Source organism: Phragmites australis, chromosome 5, assembly GCF_958298935.1.
Source record: "Phragmites australis chromosome 5, lpPhrAust1.1, whole genome shotgun sequence".
In the NCBI taxonomy this organism is placed as follows: domain Eukaryota; kingdom Viridiplantae; phylum Streptophyta; class Magnoliopsida; order Poales; family Poaceae; genus Phragmites; species Phragmites australis.
In genome coordinates this window covers 36,054,469-36,064,092 of record NC_084925.1, presented here as the reverse complement: position 1 = coordinate 36,064,092, position 9,624 = coordinate 36,054,469, and positions in this window count along the sequence as shown.

Here is a 9,624-nt window from a genome sequence, read left to right as displayed (position 1 = left end):
GAAGGAGCACACGTTCATCGTGTGGGATAAGGTCTACATAGTGTTTCCACCAGGGACAGGTCTCGAGAACATATACTCTCCATGACACCACGAGCTATCGTTGCCTCGTAGATCTCCTTCTCGTCAGCCATCTCCTAGAAGAAGTCTACCTCCTCAGCCATCACCTCGAAGAAGTCCACCGCTCAAGAAGCCAGCACCATCAAGAAGCCTACCATCAGCACGGAAAACATGATCAGGTTCCACAACATCTAAGCATACGACATCATCTAAGAAGTTGGTGTCATCTAAAGTGACAGAACCCAAGGATGTCTATTCACTCACTGCTGAGGAAAATAAAAGGATTGTGGATGCCAGTGTCACGGCTCATTTCCATCCTCCACCACGTTCACCGAAGTCTGTTATGCCTGAAGATACCGTGAAATTTTTCATGAATATAGCCAAAACTAAACAGATGGGGGCAGCTTTAAGTAAGCCACCGACTGACTACAAACGTACAAGTAAGAAGCAGGTTATGAGCAAATCAGAACCAATTGTTTAGAATGCTCTAAGCATTAGAGACTTCCTGGCTTCTTCTAGATTAACAGAAGAAAAACTAGCATGGCTTATTATGTGAGCAGATATATCAAAGTTGGATGTTATATTGTCATTTGAGTTGGGCAAACCATTGGTCAAACCACATATAGAAAGAAACTTTACAGCTCAAATACGTCGATTACATCATTGGTACCTAGAGCGATCCAGGCAGGGTATACAGGCGTTCCCCGTAAGGTACAGAGATGAATATTTCCTTAATAGGGACGACTACTTCTGTATGAAGTTCAAGTGCTTGTATGAAATGTACAAGGAATATACCCTCAACGTGGCCATAATCAGAGTGTGGACTCTGTATCTGACTTATCCATATAATTCTCGTTATATGATCTTGTACATTGAAATCGCATGGCTAACTTCTCTCTTTCGTAGAATAGATATTGAAGCGTGCAGACAAAGATTAGATAAGAAAGTAGGATTAATCGATCCTGAGCTTGTCAACTAAGAAATTATAAGGTCGAATACAAATTTCACGGACGACTTCTTATTGAACTGTCTACTTCACCACTAACACAAGACCTGCGTACTCTTACCCTACAGCTTTGAGTACGTGTTTACGTGTCAAGGTGTTCTCATTTTATGGGCAACTTAATTCTAGTACTAATTTTCTATAGTGATATATTCCTGTAGTTTTCATTGAATTCCTTGTCATCCACCCAAGCTTGAGCAAGATCATTGTCTTGAACTCACAAAAGAGATATAAGATGACTTATTAAAACTTCATCGGCATACTAAATAGGTAAAACTCGATCATTTAATTTTCATGTCAATTGCATCTAAATGTAATTGGTATTCATATTCACATACAGGGCGTATACAAGATACTAAAAAAAGTGTTATGTACCGTCCATACAGGAAGCAGTATGATGTAAAAATTAACTTTTCGGTACGTAGGGAATATTCATGACTTGCATTTCCTACTGAATAAAAAGGTTCAATTCATTCCACTAACGAATCCTTTCCTCTTGAAGTGCATGAGGTAGCCACCCAATAACAATCTTTGTAGGTTCTATGTTCTTACTTTCATTCACAGATTCAGCCCTGACAGAGAGGCTGTCATGTTCAATGATCTTGAGGTATGAAATTAAATATTGATGCCTTCTTTTCAATTTCTATAAGTATTCAAGGACTAATTCTTTCGATTCTTCAAACGCAGTGCTCCAAACAACGCACATGTGCGTTACAACCTGCAGAAATACATGACATTCAAGAACAGGTCGATGGGTTCTTCATGGAACATTTTATCAACCCAGCTAGCGAGTTTCATGAACTGATCGTGTTGTCGACACGTTTGAGATCTTAAAATAATTCCATAACTTCTAGTAGAGAGTATGTGACAAGGTGGAACGCTACCAGGGGGTTAGACAACTTATATATCACCAAATAAAACTATTTTAATAAAAGATATTAATTGCTATATATTAATAAAGGAGATGAATTACTATATATTATTGAATGTGTATTTATTATTGATTTACATTAAATATGTGTCTCATTGTATGCATGTCAGTGCACTTGGTCCGGAAGCAACGTCCTGTAAGCATGCCTAGGAGGAGGATGAGAGACTGACCCGTTAGTTGTGTGCTGCGGAGGAGCAAGAAACAGCATCCCGTAAGCGTGCCCATGAGGTTGAGGATGAGAGAGTGGCCTGTTAGTGCGTTGTGGAGGAGGCCTAAGGCTCAAATCCTAGTTACGTTTAGGCGTCAGACTTCGCTGTCTTTGACATGTTGACGAGACTGTAGCTTAGGCGATGTTGCGTTTGATCAAGTATGGGCGGGTCCTCCGCTCCACCATCATAGGTCCCTTGGCATCCCCGGACATACACATGTCATCAGCCGTTCGTGCAGAGACGCGGTCCTCATAGTGGGAGAGGTAGAGGGATACTAGACTGTCTCAACTCAACCAACTTTTTAGGGGTGACTTGTGAGAACTATTATGTATATATGTGTGTTTATCAATGCCTATGACTTGCAATATGTGTTCACTCAAATATGACATGAATTACTATGCGTTAATGAATGCGCCTTTATTATTGATTTGCATTAAATATATGTCTCATTTTATGTATGTATTGATGGGGAGAGAGATGGAGAGATCGGGAAGATAGAGAGAGGACATAGAGAGGGAGCAAAGGTAGGGAGGAGAGGCAAAACACTACGGGTTGAACATTTCAGCCGGCAGTGATGCTTTGAGAATCACTGCCAGTTAAAATCACCAGGCAGCAATGATGTGTTGTTCTGTAGTAGTACATCTTAGTACGTAAATATTTGCTAGCTAGCTATAAGAAGTAAGACAATGATTGCAGTGAGATTTGTAAACTATTTTATTGCTTACTACTCCATACGTTAAGTGGCCTTGCTATCACTTGTTATTTACTTGTTTTGACCTCTCTCTCATATGTGTTTGCACATGCTCGTGTTTCAACACTACTACATAAATAGGGTTCACTGTCGACTCCAAAACCATCTATATTGTCAGTTTTGGAGCTGGCAATGGGTAGGCCAATCTTTGTTGGTTCTCAAGCTGACAGTGTTTCCCCTTTCAGAAAAAATAATAAACTAAGTCGGTTCGAGCGTCGCTCCTGTCGTCGCTCGACGTGGTGCTCCCGCCACCGTTGCTCCCGGGCACCACCGCCACCGAGAGGAAGCTGTTGTCGTGCTCGTGCTCTAGCCCCCGCAGTCACCGCCCCCAGCCACCTCGCCCTATGACCGCCATCGCACCGAGCAGCTGCCCTCACCGCCCCCATCGAGGAGCCCCCATGGAGGACCTTGTCGAGCTTAAGCTGCCCTCACCACCACCGGCCACCTCGCACTGTGGTCGCCACCGCACTAAGGAGCCGCCCCCATCGACGAGCCACCCTCGCCACCGCCACGGGAAAGCACCACATCTTACATAGAAAAACGCAGCATCATTTGTGCTGCCACAACATACAGATCCACAACACACAACACGAAGGCCGCCGCACCACATCACACATATCCTCGTCGCCGACCACTGCACTCTGTCAAGCTCACCCACGGCCCAAGCTCCTTCCCCTTCCCGAGCTCTCTCCTTCTCCATCGCGCATGGCCAAGCGCTGCTGTCAACCCCGTCTCCACCTCATCTCCTCCCTCTTCACCTGGGGATGAGGGAGAGAAAGAAGGAGGAAGAAGGTGACGACCAGGCACTGGAGCGCCTCCATGCCATGAATCTCAATTGAGATCAAGTTTCAAAGAGAGACAGAAAGAGAGGAAGGGATACGATGGTGACATTGAGTGGGCCAAAGAGGATCGAGCCGAACACGTATTATCACTGCCCTGAGCGTGAGCGGACACGAGACCACGTGAGCCAAAACCAGATTCAATGAAAATTTCAGGTCAGTACTCCTTATCATTGCCTGTTCAAATCAAAAACTGACAGCGATACTATCATTGTCGGTTTTTAATATGAGCCGGTAGTGATAAATTATTTTCATTGCCGACTGGTTTCTAGAACCGTCTGTGATGCCCAATTTTTTTAATGAATCGACAGTGATAGTATTATCACAGCCGGTTTTTAGCGATCCAGTAGTGATGGGTTAGCATATAAGACATATTTTGTAGCAGCGATAATACTTGTATCATAATTTTTAAAAACAATAAGAGTCTAAGTACTTGCCGCAATCGTTTGGCCTGTTTTAAATTCCTTTTACACGGGCTATTACTAATGGTGATATTGCTAATCAAGTAGGTTCACTTTGACAGGACAATCTGTTAGCATATATGCTAGGATCATTTTCTTTTGCAGAGAACCAATGTTAACTTTTATTATTTATCTAGCCTAATACCTTCACGAATAAAGGGAGACAACAGCATCTTAGGTGCACAGATTTTTTTTTTCTCATGAAGAAGCGAGAATAGATCTCTTTTTGTTCATATCATGGCCGAATCATGTTCCAAGTCACAAGATCTACAACAACAACAAAAATGCCAACCAAGCAACGTAGCAACACACAAATCAGTATCCGGTGTGTCCAAGAAACATGACGTATGTTCTACGTACCTCCCACCTACCTGCAGGCCTCATGGGGCCGGCGGACGGTCCTACGGCTCATGAGCTAGCTCGCTACACGAAGCTACGCGCGCGCACATGCAAAGCCTGGAGTCTCCATTTTTTTAGGTCTTTCAAGCAACGGAACCATGCTGTCCCTTCACTGCTGTAGTGCTGTGCTGTTTACCACTGCTTCTTTACACTTTATTTTTTATACTACATTTTATTACAAAATCATATTTCTACTATCGATCAACCTAATTTTCAAATTTCTCTAACGTTTTAGACAAACATAGCTATATAGAAATATTGATCATACAAAGATATGAACCACGCTCTTCACCTGCTTGCCGCTGCAACTGCAAGCTACCTGGCCCAATCCAAGCTCTTGCGAGTTGCATCCTACCTTGTTGATCATGGGCTTCTTAGGTGTCTTTTGTCGTCACCATAAGTTACGGCTCCATCATCTGTGGTTTGTGATTGTGTCTTGCATCGTCGTGTACCTGACACCACTATCTCATGTTGCGCAACAATAAATTTATTGTCATGTTTTTTAACTTTCTTGACAAATTAAGTCAAACGTAGCCGACCCTGTGGTCACAACCACGAGGCAGTGACGGAGCTTGATCACGAAACAAGCAGGGCCAGCATTTGAAAAAAAACGAATTTCATGAGAAGATGTAGCTGTTTAATCATGTTCAAACACTGCATAGACCAAATGTCCAATACTTTATCTAATGACTTGCAAAACTAGGGGGCATGGCCAATGTTGGCATTCACTAAGCTCCATCCATTCCACGATGTACGTGACCAAAACCTGACTCCATTGTCCTCAGTGTCCGTTGTCACCATCGTAGGCCGCTACACGACAATCTACAGCCTGCGGGTTGTGGCACCATGATCTTTGTGCTATGAGGCAAATCTATTGTGTGATTTTTAAATTCACCAACGAATTCAGTCAAATACAGCTTCTTGCTCATCTACTGTCACAACCGCGAGATGTGTGACTAGCTTTCGTGTCCTGCCCTGTCAATCCACGATTTTGTTGATGTCTCTTAGTTGTTGTTGGAGATCGTGACTTCACCAAGTATGCGAGTTGCGCCTTGCCTCGTTGACCCATAGATTTGTAGATGTCACTTTGTCGTTATTGGTCATGGCTTCTACCATATACAGTCTACATGTTGTGTATTGCTTTGTTGTTTGCTTGATGCGACAACCTTGAACTACAATTTTTTATAGAGATCGTGTTACTAGCTTTTTTTTTTAATTTCTTTCCAAGACTCTGTAGGATTTGAACCTAGACATTGGGTTTTGGAGACCCACGTGACTATATTATAGAAATCATGTTACTAACCTTCTTTTCCTATTTTTAATCCCAATTTTAATTATTATGAATTATATTTATATGCACTTTTTATTTAGGCATTTTACTTTCCAATACATATGGAAACCAAACTACTATCTTTTTCTTTATTTTTAGTTTGAATTTTAGTTATTGATTAATTATATTTTATATAGACTCTTTATTTAGGTATTTTGATTCCCAATTTGTATGAAAATCAAACTAATAATTTTCCATGATTTTTTATTTTGAATTTATCTATTTAGTAATTTTATTTAATTTGTACTCTTTTGTTTAACTTAGACCATTAGATGATCATAATTAATGGTGCAGATTATTTTTTCCTAATTAATATGGTAATTTCAGATATTAGGAGTGAACATAATGGCTCTTTCTAACTCTACTTTACTAGAACAATACCTATATTCTTGCTCATCCTACTACTCCTGTTTTTTGTTTTTAAGCCGCTTCTACTGCTGCTCCTTTCTCTCCTAATGGTCGCTTCCATTCCTTTCACGAGGTTGAATGGACTAATGGGCTCGACAGGCCAATAATACCAGTAAGAGAGTACTAGCACTACCACTAAGACCATCCCAACTATTTCCTATCACGGTTCTCATTATCTTCTCGATGGGAAAAAAAATGTTGCGACAAGAATGAGTCGCTAGCTCCAAATGCTTCCCCTCGCGTGCCGACACCGAACGGGATAGGAGAGAGGTTCCCACCGAGGGTACTAGTACTACTGCTACGACCATCCCAATCGTTTCCCGTCGCGGTTCCCATTCCCATTCCCCCCAGTGGCCGACGCCGAACGGGATAGGAGAGAGGTTCTCACGCCCGTGGGAACCTCTCTCCTGTCACTTAGCGGATACGCATCATGGGGCATGAGGTGGTAGTTGCAGGTGCACGCTCGGGCGGAAGAGGCGGAAGCGAGGGGTAGCGACGGCAACATGTGTGAGGGTAGAGGAAGGTTGGCGGTGATGGCGAGGGGATCTCAGAGGCTAGAACTAGGCGCACGTGTGGAGGGAAGCGGCAATATTGCCAGAGGTGGTGCAGCGGCAACTGGAGGTACAAAACATTCTCCCCTAAATCATTTCAGATATGTGGATGTCGTGGTAGAATAGGCAATCCGGTGTATGGGCGTGGCAGCGGGGGGGAGGGGAGGGTTTCAGTGGGAGGTTTGGAGGTGGAGGCGCTAGAGCGCGAGCACGTTACCAAGCCTAGTTGGCTACACAGGCACTCATTCTCTGCAACAACATGCCCAAGCCGATGAAGGTCTGCTTCCAGTTCCATTGAGTGCGGAGGAAATGGAACCTTTTAATAGCCAAAATGTTAAAACAATTAATTTTGATATTGAATTTCATAGAGTAAAGAGAGGGATGAACAGAAATTTGGTATACCATTAGTTGTTGCCATGATATGGCGCAACACCTGAAGGAAGTTTATAGCTCAGAGTCAATTGACAATCGATACCATTTCCTGGAGAATATCGTTAGCAGGTTTCAACAAGCCTTGCTACATATACAGAGATACTTTTAGTAAGTTAAAAATGTTGCATTGGGTGCTTATATAGTTAATTATGTAAGAGTTTTTGGCATGTCTTGCTTTTCAGTGTTTGAATCTCTTGAATCATTATCTGCGTCTGTTAGATCCATACATAGGTGTCATTTCCCTTCATTCAGGTTGCAACCTATACGCAGGGGAAAAAGCATAAATGATCACTCTAAGTCAACATATTGAGCACTCTAAATTTTGCTGCTTTGGATTTTGTTTGATTATGTTCGATTATGTTTGATGCAGCCATTTTATCTTAGCATCTCGTTGCCCAAACTATATGTTAGTTGTCGTATGGCAGCTATCATCTTTTGGAGGAAACCATAGGTCATGGTTATCCACAGCAGCAATTCTCAAGAACAATGTTCGACTCATCCGAAACCTTAAAGAGTGAACAGTCGTTAGTATGCATCACAACTTATAAATGTGTTTGTAGGGAAGATGGTCTTACCTACGATGGAACAATGTATCACCATACACTGGGTTGTCGACGAAATAGTCCCAGAATAGCCTTGCGGTACCTTCCTGGTGCCCATGGTCTATGACCGCATGTCCTAGTATGGAGCCACGCTGACGAGTGCGACCTTGGGCAGCAAGTTCTTCCTCCTCGATGACGATCATCAACATCAATTCGTCCTCATCGTCGCTCGAGTCCGATGAGAACATGAACTGATCTCTGAACGTAGACGACTCATTGTGTAATTGTAATGTGAAATGTGGAGGCAATTGTGCCTCTCTACTTCGGTAGTAGCCCTCTTTTATAGCTACTGGGCATGTGCTATAAAAGACTCGTGACCATGAAGCCAACAGACATGTGGTTCCTGGCTTCCACGAGAAGAATCTTGCACACGAAGCTAGCAGTGAAATGGGTTCGGATATAAGACAGTTTACGTACAAAACTCATATACATATTACTGGATGCTGGCATGAAATAGGTGGCGTGCGTGCAACTCTACTCTTCGGATTTGGGAAAACAACAAAACAGAGAAGAAAGTGGGACAGAGATTGCTAACGGAAAAAAGTTGAGTTGTAGGCACAGCGATCGTTCTACTCTGTAAAAAAATTATATGTATATTGTATAAGTATTACGTATTGCAATTGTATTGTATCCGTTGTGGTAATTATGAGAAAATGATTGAATATTAAAAGTCTGTTAAGAAAAAAAATGAGAAAAAAAAATGCTGTTGGAGTACTGAAATCTAAGGAAAACAAATTAAAAAAAATCCCTTCTAGAAGGGATAAGAAACGGTTACGGATGGTCTAACCATCCATAGATAAAAAAAAAAAAGTACTACCGCTATCATTGCCACTAGGCAGTAAGCACTAGCAGGCAAGGTTTCCAGGGTAGGGCCGCTTGTTTACACCAAGAAATGGCCTAAAGCGCCCTGGTTCACATCGTACGACTGGCGGCCGTATCGTGTGCCCTTTATGATGAGCAGGAAGTGGGCTTCAATAGCTGCGCACCTGCACGGCACAGCGCTCGCCTGCCGGTGTGATGCGCCCCCCGGTACGGTTATTCTTGTTTTGCGTGTAATTACATGCGCCCGCGCGGTCAAATTGATTCTGCCGGTGGACCAGGCGGGCAGCTGACGGCTGTGAAAGCCCAGAGCCCAAGTGAAAAAGGCGGTCGATGCCACGGCCACTGGGCAAACCAGGTGTGCGTGCGCCTGAGCGGAAGGCAGCGACAGCGCCTGCAAGGCCGCAGCGCGGTGCCGCGCGCACGAGGGAGGGACGGGACGGCGCCGCAGCTGGGGAGTGCGGCCGCTGTGATGAAGGGGGAAATCGCTGCCGCGTATGGGGAGAATCCTGTCCGCCAGGCTCGTATCGGGGAGATGCGCCGTTTGTTGGTTGTCGCCTCCGGCCGGGTGAATCTGGACTGAATTTACCATGCAACAGCAGCACACTCATACTAGTTGACGTTTTGTAGAAGAACAAGAATACACTACTACTTTTCCTACCTAACCTAAGTATAGTAGCACTGGAACGTCGAATGGCCGGTAGCATAAAGTTGTTGTCACGCCCGCGTCAAGCTCGTTCTCACCTGAAAGACTCCCTTGTCTCCCACGTAGACGGTGCACGCAGTACGCCCTGATGCTCACATGCAATGATGCAAACCACTCAAACACTTG